Raw genomic sequence first — 14,032 nt, 5'->3', positions numbered from 1 at the left:
TAATTATTACTTGTAATTTTCAATATATAGATGAATATAATTTTGTATGCTGTCTGTAAAACATCTGCAGTGTTACCTCTCTTTTGAAGATAAAAGCATTAGACCGTGAAAGTGCAGCTGTTTTTGAGAAATAACCCTTCAAGATCAAATCAGTGGTTTGTTTGGCAATGATGTTCATCATAAATTCTAATGTAAATGATTATTATTAATTTAGTAGATTGATGTCAGGTTTGTACAGTATGATCTTTAAAGGCCTGTTACTCCAGAATTGATCTGAATTGTCCAGAAGGTGGCGTCTTAAACCTGCCCTTGTGCTCAGATGTGTTATTTCAGGAAAGTACATTGTTGTAGACATTAAAATTTTGCACACAATAATCCTTAAATACATGGATATTACACATAACACTTTGCTGTGAAATTTCTTTTTGGCTATGCTATGTCTAACAATAGGACTATTAATGAGCCATTACTTATGATGGTTAAATTAACATAATCTAAGTGATTCATGTCCACTCCAGCACTTTTACTAGTTTTTGCTGCCTTTAAATAGAAGCACAGCAGGTCTAGTTAAAAAGCATCAGATCTGGAACATTAATGAGGTGGAAATCTTAAAACTAGAAACAGGAAGAATGATGTTTGTTTAAAAATAGAGCAAAAGTGCTGTTGTAATCATTAATGATCTTTAAAAGCTGCACATGCATAAAACTTCTCATTAAAGGAATTTCCATGGAGAGCTTTGATGGCTTTTTACTAAAACCGCAAATTATAGGTGATTATCAACTTGCATCAGTGTTTCTCCCAACAGCAGCAAACTGAAATATATTCATAAATAAATCTGTAGTTGTTATTACCGTTAATAGCCCATTCACAGGTTTTACAGTACCCAGGTTTCGGGACAGTATTGTTTTTTATTAATACTTTTATTCAGCAAGGATCCATTACATTAATCAAAAGTGACACTAAATATATCTATAACGTTACTAAAGAAATTCTATTTAGTTAAAAGAATCCTGAAAATTTTGATTCTTGTTTCCAGTTTTAAATATTTGATAATAAGAAATGTTTCTTGAGCACCAAATCAGCATATTATAATGATTTCTGAAGGATCATGTGACACTGAAGACTGGAGTAATGACTGCTAAAAATTCACCTTTGCCATCACAGGAACAAATTAAACTTAAATGTTTTCTATTTTTGTACATTTTATTTAAAAAATGTAATAATGTTTCCCGTTATTACTGTTTTTACTGTATTTTTGATCAAATAAATGCAGTAGTGTACACGAGTGTAAATCATGACAGAATTTTCATTTTTAGGTCAGTACAATTCACCTTTTCAACCTCACAAAGCTCAGAAACACTGTGTTCTTATACTATCTAGTGTTCATAATGAGTCACGCAGCTGTTGGAGGAGTACTTTGTTTTCCATCAATCAAACTCCTCACATTCCATTGTGTTATGAAAGAGTGGAGTGATTTGGGGAAGCCTGGTATGTAAACACTCCTTATCAGTTTTCCTTGTAAGCTTATCCATATGTTCAGTGTGTATTGTATGCATTTAATTAGTCCCATGCTCTATCTTCCCTGTCAGCGGGGCGAGTGACATACGGCCTCATGCAGTGTATGGGGATTAATGGCATGCTCAGCCGTTGGCACAGGCTAAATCACACGGCACCGCTAGGCCTATCTTTCCCTATTTCTGCCAATAAAGCTGCTTTATAAAGAAATCCCCAACAGAGACCTTAAAAGTCACAACCCCAATTCAATATGCTGCAACCGTGTGTTAAAACACTAGTGGATTTGTTGCCTCAAATAGTCAATACATGCAATTAAGTAATGCATATGAATTTGCTTGCCATTTAATAGTCCTTTCTGTTCCTGTCATTGTCATACCAGATGGTCACCTCTGTCCTATCAAGGATTTGTTGTGGTTCGCCAATGTTAATATACAGGGGAGTGAATTGATTTAGTGCAACACCAACAAAGGAGGTGACAAACGTTGCTCATTTAGGACTGTTTGTTTGGATAGTCCATTATTATTCCACAGTTTGATGTGTGCGGATCTATAGTCGCCATTAATTCAAAATTGACAATTCTTATTTTTATGGAACATTGTGGAATTTGTAATAAATGATTTATCTGTGCACATCATTATTTTATTTTTTATTAATCTGCCCTCATGTACCTTTAATCAAAATAACTTGCTTTTTCTCTTCTCTGATCTGGTGTGAGGGCAGAACAACCACTCACACGAGATCCCAGCAATACCAAACCAAAAACAATCCAATCATTCTTGATGGACAAAAACAAGTCCCTACAGTACAATTTTTCTTTTTCGTGAAGCTGTTACACTCGTGTATATTATACAAGTAAAACTCGTGAGGTTGTTCGCGAGTCACTATTCAGATATTCATACAAAAAAATATTCTTTGGGCCATGAAAATTTTGTGAAAATGGTCCAAAACACTGGTGGTGGCAACTTTTTTTTAAAAACGCTGCCGGGAAAAAGAAACTAAAATATTTTTTTTATTTTTCTTTACCCCATAGTACTGCTTATAGTAATGCTAGAAATAAGTGCTGTTTACAGATGAGTCATCAACAGATACCACGGGATACCAAGCTCTGTATTATTTATTTGGCTTTAACTCATAGTGCCTATCCCCAAATCTTACAGGAATGAAAAGGCCAAAGGAACTTGGTTTAACTGGAGAACAGCCACTATCTATTTCTAAATAAACATTTTCCTATCAGGCACCTTGCCTCCCAGGAAATAGTTCTTTGATTTCATAATAGCCTTAAAAACAAATGATTTGTCGGCCAAGGTTGGGTTGAACCTTTCAGGTTGAAATGTGACATTGTTGTGACAACTATAATAAATAAATTAGTACAACGGTAGAATATTGTTAACATAGCCTCTCAAACAATATAAAATAAAGTTTCAAAAGAATATGTTAAAGGGATCTCCCAAAAATTAAAATTTTGTCATTTTCTCACCCTTGTGTTGTTCCGAACCTGTATGAGTTTCTTCCTTCTGTTGAACACAAAAGAAGATATTTGGAAGAATGACAGTAACCAAACAGTTGATGGACCCCATTGATTTCCAAAGTATGGAAATTAAATTTGAAGTCAATGGGGTCCATCAACTGTTTGGTTGTCATTCTTCAAAATATCTTCTTTTGTGTTCAACAGAAGAAATTCATACAGGTTCAGAACAAATTAACAAATCATGCGTGAAAACAAAGGTTCCCTTTCGTTGTCACTGCGAGTTCCGTTGTGACGACGAATGGGGTTTCGCTTAGAAAGCCTATCAATTTCGAGTATACAAAACGAGCCAATGGCAAGGAAATGCCATGGGTCTGCGGAATTTGCATGGCGCAACTCCGCCCCACCTTGTAGGTATAAAAGAAGGATGCCGGCAACATGCAGATATGTTTTCGCTTCGGAGCCAAGAGCATCTCTTCACTCCACAAGCCATATCTGATCACCTGTCAGCTACGAGACGAGCTACTCTCCGGTGTTGGTGTGACGGCGATCTCCAGCGAGTGCACACTGCCTGCTGATCTGTGCAGTGGTCTGCCAGTGAGTGTGTTTCTCAGAGTTTTTCTCTCACAAAAGAGCTTTGCACTGGGTCGCTGCCAATGGGTACACTGCCCCCCCCCCCCCCCCCCGGTTGAACACTCTGTTGCGATGCAACTGTGTCCTCAGAGTGCTTCTTCTCGCGGTGATCCTAAGCACCCGCCCAAAGCCTGTAGGTTTTCGTCTACGCTTGTGGCGAAATCCTATAGAGCCGCAGGACAGGCAGCCGCCTCTCTGCATGCCATGGCCATCTTTTTAAAGATGCCTCGCCCGTGCACTTCTGGTTGTGGTAGACTCATTTCTGACTCGACTCTTTTCTGACTCTGATGGGCACGATCGCTGTTCTGTGTGTTTGGGCATTGATCACGCTAGAGCAGCGCTTGTGGATGACTAGTATTCTCTCTGCGGGACCATGACCATCGCCTCATTACAGTCGAGACTCAGTGATTTCGCAAGAGTGAGAGTCCCCTCATCCACACCCCGATCTACTCCCTTCACGAGAGGTAGTACTTCGGCTGGGTGACCTGAGGGTGACAGTGTGGAACAAGGCGCCGACTATCTGTCAGCGGCCCACAAACCCCCCCCCCCCCCCCCTCCTCTTCAGTGACGTAACCCGCGAGTGTTCAGGGGATTCCCGCCGGTCTATCTACGGATGCCCCGCGGGTTTCCTTTGGTGCTCCAGAGGAAGATGCGATGTCTATCGCAGCTTCACAGGGCGGGCCAGATTCGTCAGGAAGTGAAGACTAGTCAGTGCTGCCACCTTCGGGTGTGCATACGGCATTGGTTGAGTCAGATCCTGAGATTACGGCCATGCTTTCCAGGGCCACCGCGAGCATTGGGTTAGAGTGGAACCCTCCGCCCTGTCTCGAGCGCTCGCGGCTGGATGATTGGTTTTTGGGTGCGGCTGCCGACTCCCCTCGGTGTCTAACCCAAATACCTTTCTTCCCGGACGTGCATGAGGAGATCTCGAAACACTGGGGCCCCCCCGGTTGAACACTCTGTTGCGATGCAACTGTGTCCTCAGAGTGCTTCTTCTCGCGGTGATCCTAAGCACCTGTCCGAATCCTATAGAGCTGCAGGACAGGCAGCCGCCTCTCTGCATGCCATGGCCATTCTGCAGGTCTACCAGGCCCAGATGCTCAAGGACATGCACGAGGGTAGGACAGACCCAGGGCTCTTTGATGAGCTGCGCGCCACCACCGACCTCGCTCTCCGACCAATTAAGGTGATCTCACGCTCCCTTGGTCTGGTGATGTCCACTGCTGTGGTCCAGGAGCGACACCTTTGGCTGAACCTGGCCGATATGCGGGATGCCGAGCGGTCCCGGCTGCTCTACACCCCCATATCCCAGGCCGGCCCCTCGGCGGTGCGGTTGAGGACTTCGCCCAATAGTTCTGAACCGCTCAGAAACAGACTGAGGCTATTAATCATATTCTGCCCCGACGGCCCGCTGCTGCCTTCACCCAGCCGCCGGCGCAGAATCCTCAGTCTGTTCGCCGCCGAGGGCAGGCCCAGTCATGGAGGAAGCCACAGGAAGGCGCCACCGCCCTCTCCAGCCCCGCGCCCCGCTAAACGCCAGGCTAAGCGGCGCTCCTGAGACGGGCAGATCAGGGATGGTCGTCAGTTCTTTTCAGGAGATGGTAGCAGGGCCACTCCTTCCCCCGGTGGAGGGCCGGGGGAGATTCTTTTGTTAACCACTCCCCGCTGCTCACCCCTGGGTGGGCAGCACCCTAATGTGGTTAAAGAAAGAACTGACACCCCCATCCCTGAGCACACAGAGTTCTCGGATGACAGTGTGCGCCGCCACGGGCCTCACCCCTCTCGTCCCCCTCTGTCTCAGAGTTCTCGGATGACAGTGTGTACCGTCCCCGGGCCGCACCATTCTCATCTCATCAACTGGGAGAAGAGCAAACTCTGCCCCGTGCAGAGGATCTCTTTTCTCGGTATGGAAATTGACTCAGTCGCTATATCCGCGCAGCTAACGAGCACACAATTCGAGGGCAAGAGTGCGGTTCCACTGAAGTCTCACGACAGGGAGCTCAGACTTACGCAGGTTACTGGAAGACAGCTGTGAAGGTGGCGTGTTTAAACTGCAACCCCATTCGTCGTCATGACAGAACTCATATTGACAACGAAAGGGAACGTCTCGGTTACGTATGTAACCCTCGTTCCCTGAGTAGGGAATGGAGACGTTCCGTCTTCCTGCCACTTCCGCTGTACTGCGGGGATCGCCTGAGTTCAGTCTTGGCTCCTCAGCAGAGAAACATATCTGCATGTTGCTGGCATCCTCCTTTTATACCCACGAGGTTGGGCGGAGTTGCGTCATGCAAATTCCGCAGACCCATGGCATTTCCTTGTCATTGGCTCGTTTTGTATACTCAAAGTTGATAGGCTTTCTAAGCAAAACCCCATTCGTTTATCATGACGGAACGTCTCCGTTCCCTACTCAGAGAACAAGGGTTACAAATGTAACAGAGTCGTTACTGTGTGTCTGAAATGTATGATAGATCAGACTGTTCTCTTGAAAACACTTCTGCAATCAGTGGGAGTGAATGGTTAGAATTTTGGCTCTTGATTCCTTTCGTCTTCTGCTGCTGCTTGCTTCCTCCTTTCAGCATCAAGGAGGAACCAATAAACACGAGAGACTAGTTCTTCCACCCACACACTCTGTGACTGGAATACTTCTCAACTACAGAGACGCAAACCCTCCTCCTTTGTGTCCACTTCGACAACTCTACACCCGCTTCCAATTAGGACTGTTAAGCCACACGCAAGTGGGTAGTATGCAGAGAAAAAGTGACTCAAATATTATTATGTAACATTAATTTGTTTTGAAATAAAATGGAAAAGTGAGGCACATGTATAAAAGACAAAGTTAGCAAGTTAGTTCTGTATTTATATTATAAAATTAGCTAATCAACTCCTCAATTGGGTCAACATATTTTAGTGCTTAAACAAGCCTGTCAGTTTGTCTTTTTTCTCTTTATACTTGATATTCAGGTCATGAACATGGAAGGCATGAGGGTTCGAGCATTGCTGAAAAACTTTCAAAGCTTTGTGTCTGCTGTGTGTCCACCGAAGGCAATGGGCTGGCCTTTAGCACAGGCAGTACAAAGCGCACTTGTTTCTGGCTAATTGAATGTAAGAGGTTGTGGACAGGCCCATTCAGACACACTGGCACAGGACAAGTGCTGTCAGACACGTTGCTTGAAGGGCTTCGATTTAGACTGTCTTTTTTGACCACCACACATCAACGGATCAAGACTTTGGCCCACGTTTCAAAAAATCTAGCTCCGTTTTATGAAGTCTAGACGATTAGATGACTAGAAAGTGAGGGTCAAACAAACAGCAGTAAATGTAATTAATTAATTTGGTCTAATAATAATAATAATTATTATTATTATAGTTCCTGTCTTCTAATTTGATTGGATAGCTTTCTTAAACTGTCACAGCACTAAAATGCTACAATAATACTAATTGCTGATATTATTATGATTAGTGATGATTATTATTATTATTATATAAAATTATAGAAACAAGTTACATTCACTGTTATTTGTTTGACCTTCACTTTCTAGCCATCCAATCACATAAATCCATAAATCTAAAAGTAATTATATATTTGCCAGAATTCATATTCACTCATATTTGAAGTTTAGTCATGTGTGTGTGAATGTTTGACATATGTTCTATAGGGTAAATGTTTTGTACAAGTTTCTGTTGTTATGTGTTGTGTCGGGCTCATTTTGCTGTAGTGGGGGCATGAGCTACATGTGGCATTTCAGCTCAAAGAAAGATAAAAAAGATAAAATTGAGACATTACTGTGTTCTTCTGTCTGTTATTTATTACTGACTGTAATTTAGCATTACTGACTAAATCTGTAATGATCCCTTTGCCCCTGCCACTGGCTCATTACATCATAGTGTGGGAACCGTGCGGCCTGTTTCTGCCCCTTTGCTTACTTCCCCTTCTCTCCCATTCAACTGGAAAACACCCCACTCTGCTGAACCCTTGAAAATCTCAAGTGTCTAATTTACAATCCAATTATGTCTTCATTTCACATCTGGGTGACTTTTTTTATTTTTTACATTTTAAAAACGAAAAAAACTGCTTATGCTCACTAGGACCTCATTTGTTTAATAAAAAAATACAATAAAAACAATACATGTGAATTATTACAATTCAGTTTTAATATATTTTAAAATGCAATTCATTCCTGTGATGCTACTGTCACTTTTGACCAATTTTAATTTGTCTAAAAGTATTAATATCTTTTAAAATAGATCTATAGCACAGCAAACTGTAAAAAAATTCCAAAATGAAAATTCTGTCATCATTTACTCACCCTCAAGTTGTTCCAAATCTCAAAAATTCTTCTGCTGAACACAAAATATGTTATTTTGAAGAAGGGGTAACCAAACAATTGAGGGGCCTTATTGAGTTTCAACTTAAATGATATTAAACTGACTTAAATTTTTTTAGTTGAATCTTGTATAACTTGAATTAAAGCAAAGTAAAGGCATAAGTTGCCATGACTTACTGATCATATCATTATTTATAGTGTTATGTTTATTTCAATAATATTTAAATAACTTTAAACGGCACTGAGTAACTTAAGCGTAAATTATTAAACATCAATGCAGAAATACAACAAACAATGATGACACTAGAATAAACATACAAAGAAAGATCAGTTAAATGATCATGACAGCAAGCATTCATATCTTACACTGAATGTCTGCAAAAACTATTATTTAATTTTGAAGTTGAAACAAAAACAGTGCAAAGTTTCACTCTCCCGGTCGATGAGGTTGTTTCTCTGTGGGCCGGAACTAAACGGCAGGGAAATATGTCCAACTGTGGTCAGGCCACAGTCAGGGAAAGATTTACGGCGTTACTTTTCATCTGATGTGGTTAAAGAGATTCTGTGCTTTGGATCACCCCTCGGGGTCTGGAGCTTTATTGCAATATAACTCAAATAATCAGTTTGTAAAACACTGCTGCACATTTATTTATGTAAATATTTGAGTAACCAATATGACTGAATGTATAAAATGGACCTCATTATTTTATAATAGAGTGATTCATACTGTGAATTCTACATACTTTTATTTCCTTTGTCCAGCTTTTATCTGGAAAAATACTAGCATTTTTTCCCCCCAAGCTTTCTCTCTCTCTCTTTCTTTTTTTTATATAAACAATGACACCAGGATAAAACTGCTCAACCAAACTGCACAAACAGACAACCACAATGGAAAATGAGATTTCGTGGCAGACATCAAAGCCACTATAAATCACAAGATTTAACTCCACACTACAGGTGCCAAAACCTCGGTTGCTTTTCTGAAAATGATGGCTGAGAACACACATGGAATCTGAAACTGAGCATTATACACATAACCTGCAATAACACTAAAGTTAAATGCGATCACTTAAAGGACAAACGTTGGATGCTCTCATAACAATCTTTGTAAATAAATCATTCGTTAACAGGAATGTGAGTTGACGTGAATGATTTGAAAATCACATATGCATCTGTTTAGGCTCTGATAAACGTAGGCTCCAATTTCATCTGAAATCATATAGATATTTGATTTGGACAGATTGGGGAGATGGAATCACTGAAATGATTTTTGCTTTTTACAGGAACAACCAGGTTTTTACATGTCTTACTACTAGGGGTGTAACGATACCCTCATGTCACGATTCGATGCATTTTACGATATTGAACTCACGATACGATATTATTGCGATACTCTAAGACATATGATAAAAGGTTAACAAAAATGTACTTTTGATTAAAATTCTCAATTTGGTTTTACATTGGGGGTGTAAATGTAAAGACTTGGACCTGGTGCTGATAACCCAATGCACAGGACAATAGTGACACCAGAATAAAAATATTTGTGATTCTGAAGCTGAAAATACATAATTATTTTAGACGAATATGCTTGCACTCTATCACTGACTAGATATACTTAAAATAATGTAACTTTTTACTGGTAACATAAGACATTTGGGATTATCAGGACAAACAAATATTCCCCCATTGTATTATTATACATTGTATTCAACATTATTGTCACAGTTGTGTTTTGTTTAGTTTGTTTTCATAGGACTTGTCTGTCTGTCATCACATGTCACGTGTCATCTTCACTGTCATTATAAGTTTATCTGTATCACCTGTGTTCAGTTAATCATCGTCATCTGTGTTTGCTTTTAAGTTCCGTCTGTTCAGTCAATCTTTGTCCGATCTGTGTTGTGTATAGAGTGTGTTTCTGCCTGTCCTGCTATCCTTTATTATTGCCATTAAACCTTCGTGTTGGAAATGTATCCCTATCTTCGTCTGCTTTCCTGCAACCACCCGTGACAATTATATACAGTAGTTTAATGTAGTACTGACACTAAAACTAAAACACTGTTTCTGAATAGGAATTCCTTGAATGCTTTACAAAAACAAACAAAAACCAAAAAAAAATCCACACATTTTCACTATTATAGCCCAGGAAAGATTTTCACTGAATACACATTGACCTTTGTAGCTAAACTACGTGTGAGTTTGTTGTTTTTATTGCATACACGTTTTGTTCAATTAGATAAAAAAAAAAAAAACACACATTGGACACAAATTGTGCAACTGTAATACTGGTGTGTAAAACATTTCAACACTTTCTGTGTTAAGAGGAATAACACATTGGTTGAATTAAAAATAACACAAAATGTGTTGTCCTTATTAAAGGAGTAGTTCACTTTTTTAAAAAACTTTTGCTGATAATTTACTCACCCCCATGTCATCCAAGATGTCCATGTCTTTCTTTCTTCAGTCGAAAAGAAATTAAGGTTTTTGATGAAAATATTCTAGGATTTTTTTCCATATAATGGACTTCATTGGGTACCAAACGGTCCAAGGTCCAAATGACAGTTTCAGTGCAGCTTCAAATGGCTTTAAACGACACCAGACAATGAATAAGGGTCTTATCTTGCGAAACGATCGGTCATTTCAAAAATAAATAAAAAACTTTAAGTTTCATAAGCACAAATGCTCGCCTTGCTCTGTTCTTTGATGCACGTTCGTGACTCTCCTGTTCAAACTCGTTCATCAAAATGAACGAATCTTTTTTCGAGTCATTTCGTTCATTCAACAAACGAAATGACTCGAAAAAAGATTTGTTAATTTTGAATGAGTCTTTTTTCGAGTCAATTCGTTCATTCAACATGCACAGAATGTTGTCATGCTGTAGAAACTCACAGTGGAACCCACCATTATCAAAAAGCCAATTATAGGCTTTTCAGCTAAATTTAAACAAGACAATGCGAATCAGTAAAAGTGTGTTTTTGATTGAAACGATAATATTCAATACAGATACAGCCTGTGTGACAACTAGCCCCAGTCTCCTTTCTATGCTGTGAGAATACGATGAGATCAGTGTTCCGGTTTGGTCATGCGACATTCAACATACCAACCCTATTCACATTTAGTTTTGCTTCATATTTCATTTATTGCCTGTGCCCACCACATATATATGTTCTTTTCTTTTTAATAGCCTGTCTACACAATGTGAAATGAGGCAAAAATGTCCCTACTGCGCATGAGGGTCTAATATTTGTACACAATCTACAAATCATATGGTGTTCATTTCCGCCACCCCTAAATTTTTGTGATTTTTGGAGCACAAGTGCTGACGTTCTGTGGCTAAAACCCCACGAGACCCTCCAGTGGCTTCTGGGATATAATCAACATCCCACCGTCTCTGTTCTCCAAGTCTGCCATTAGAACAGCCAGTGTGGTTAGTGGTGAACTCTCATCTAGAGAAATACTCTTGCATGTGCCTGAGTATTTGTTTTCGCACACTGACACAAACATTGCCTTGCCAGTGTTCATTACAAGGCAGGTCCATCTCATAGCTGCAGCCACAGATAAACAGTAACCATTTGATCACAGCCCTTATTGTTATGGCAACACCGGGTAAATACTGATGTCATAGGACCTGCCATGATCACATTGAGTTAAACCAAATATATGCACTATCATTCACATTTTTAGGGTCAGTAAGATTTTTTTTAAAGAAATTTGTGCTTTTATTCAACAAGGATGCATTACATTGATCAAAGGTGACAGTAAAGACATTTGTAAAGACATGTATAATGTTACACAAAATTATATTTCAAATAAATGCTGCTCTTTTGAACTTTCTATTCATCAAAGATTCCTGAAATAAATGGCATCATACTGTAGTTTCCAAAAAAATATGAAACATATTAACTCTTTTCAACATTAATAATAATAAGAAAAAATTCTTGAGCAACAAATCAGGATATTTCAATGATTTCTGAAGAATCATGTGACAATGAAGACTGGAGTGATCCAGATTTGCCATCACAGAAATCAATTATATTTTAAAAATTGTAATGATATTTCACCTTATAACTGTTTGTCCTGTATTTTTGACCAAATAACTGCAACCCTTGGAATTCTTTCAAAAACAACACCTTTTTTTTGTTGAACTGTGTGTGTGCGTGCGTGCGTGTGTGTGTGTGCGCGTGCGTGTGTGCGTGCGTGTGTGTTTTTATTTATTTTATTCAATAGCACATTGTAGCCTACAACACCACTAAAATATGAGTCCAGCATGATTAGTGCTTCCTTTCTTGCTGCTGATTTCAAGCACTTTTTATGCACTGATTTTATCGCAAGGGGTTTTCCACAAGCATTTCCTACAATTCTTTGGCCACACCAGATGTAGGTAAATGAAACAGCAAGGAAAATGTGTGAAAACTCTGAACAGTCCGCATTCTTTCAGAAATGGTCAGGCACTGGCAAACTGCAGAAGATCAAAGTAAAAAAGAGGAGGACGTTTCTTTCATCGTCTCCTCTGTTCCTCATTGCCTGCAAATCATTCCGGCAAACGCATCTTACAGTATGTGACTTGCATATTCATTTAGGTAAACCCTAGTCACTCTGTCTGGAGTCTTTTACGAAAGTAAAGATAGAAAAACTAATTTGGTGGGATGTTATGTAATTGAGACTATGTGGGGCAGAGGTGGTGTGACGAGGCAACAACGTAGTTGCTCAAAAGATGGTTTTATACATGTGTGTATACAGAAGAAGCCATATAGCCTATAAGCTGAATATAATTTATCTAGGATAGGTTGATTTAAATAGCAGACAACAACTTGAAGGGAAAAAACTCTCAGGCTTTGGCATCACGTGTGTTCGTACCTGCCAACAATTTTGCTGAAGTAATAGGAAATAAAATGCCATATACACATAACGAAACCTCTTGCAATAACCATTTACACATAGTGAAAGGAAAGAAACAAAATTGCATGCAAATAACACTATGCACAATGATGGGTTTGTGTCAGAATCTAACCAATTAAATTTATTTTGGCTAGACAGCTATAACTGCGCTTGACAAGTGAGCATGATTTATGGTTCAGCATACTACATAAAACTTTTTTTTTAAACCTAAACACGTTTTATGGGTGCAAAGATGCTTCATTGTGTGATTAGTGGTGTTGAGAAAGGTACCTGCATTTAACTAATGAAGCGCATTCAACACAGAGGGTTAGCCGCTATGCTAACTAAGCAAGAATCTCTCATTTGGAACCTATTATGTGAATTAGCATCCTGCTGTGCTGAAGAATGTCGCATTTACCTCCAAAATTGCCCATGCAAAAGCTTTAAAACAAGTTACGTTCAACATAAATGCTGATCATTGTTTGTTTTTCACATTAACTGACTGCTACTGTTGGCTAGCAAGTAGATAAAAAGATGCTTCTGTGAATTTTGAGCATTCAGTATTTCCTTTACTATTGCATTACTATAAGGAAAAGGAATTGGAGTAACTTATAACTTATAACAAATAACTTAAATATAGCGACTTAAGGAACAAAAAAGCCAATTGACTGAGACTTTTTGTATGAGATTTAGGGGCCGTTTACATGACACCATGTTTGATTAAAAACTGAAAACTTTTTCTGCATTTTAGTCGTTCATTTACACAACAATAGTGTTTTGGGGGCCTGAAATCTTTTGAAACATGGGATTCAAATTGCAAGTTTTTGAACACCATACTGTTATCGTCTCCATGTGAACTACAAAAATGCTAATTTGTGAAAATGGTGATGTCAAGCTCATGCATATTACGTGTTCAGTCTATAAGCCTGTAGTGTTTCTTTACAAAGTGACATCGCCAACTACTGGCCTGGCATTCATAATACTGCATTTTTTGTCATTTTTCGAGTCTGTACGCAAAAAAAATGCAAAGGAAAAACATTTCTGTTTTTAGTACATTGTTGTCGTGTAAATGTACCCTTAAGCAGTGAAAAAATAACATTGAAATATATAATTGCAAAGTTATATATAGAAACAGTTTTAAAGATGTTGGTCTTTCCCCATTCAGGCATAATTGTATTTATCCATTATATAACTAGAAAACAGCTGCCCTGGAATATCT

The sequence above is a fragment of the Siphateles boraxobius genome, unplaced genomic scaffold (assembly GCF_051911475.1).
Source record: "Siphateles boraxobius isolate OS27281-9 unplaced genomic scaffold, OSU_SipBor_1 41, whole genome shotgun sequence".
Lineage (NCBI taxonomy): Eukaryota > Metazoa > Chordata > Actinopteri > Cypriniformes > Leuciscidae > Siphateles > Siphateles boraxobius.
Note: the sequence above shows the minus strand (reverse complement) of the source record.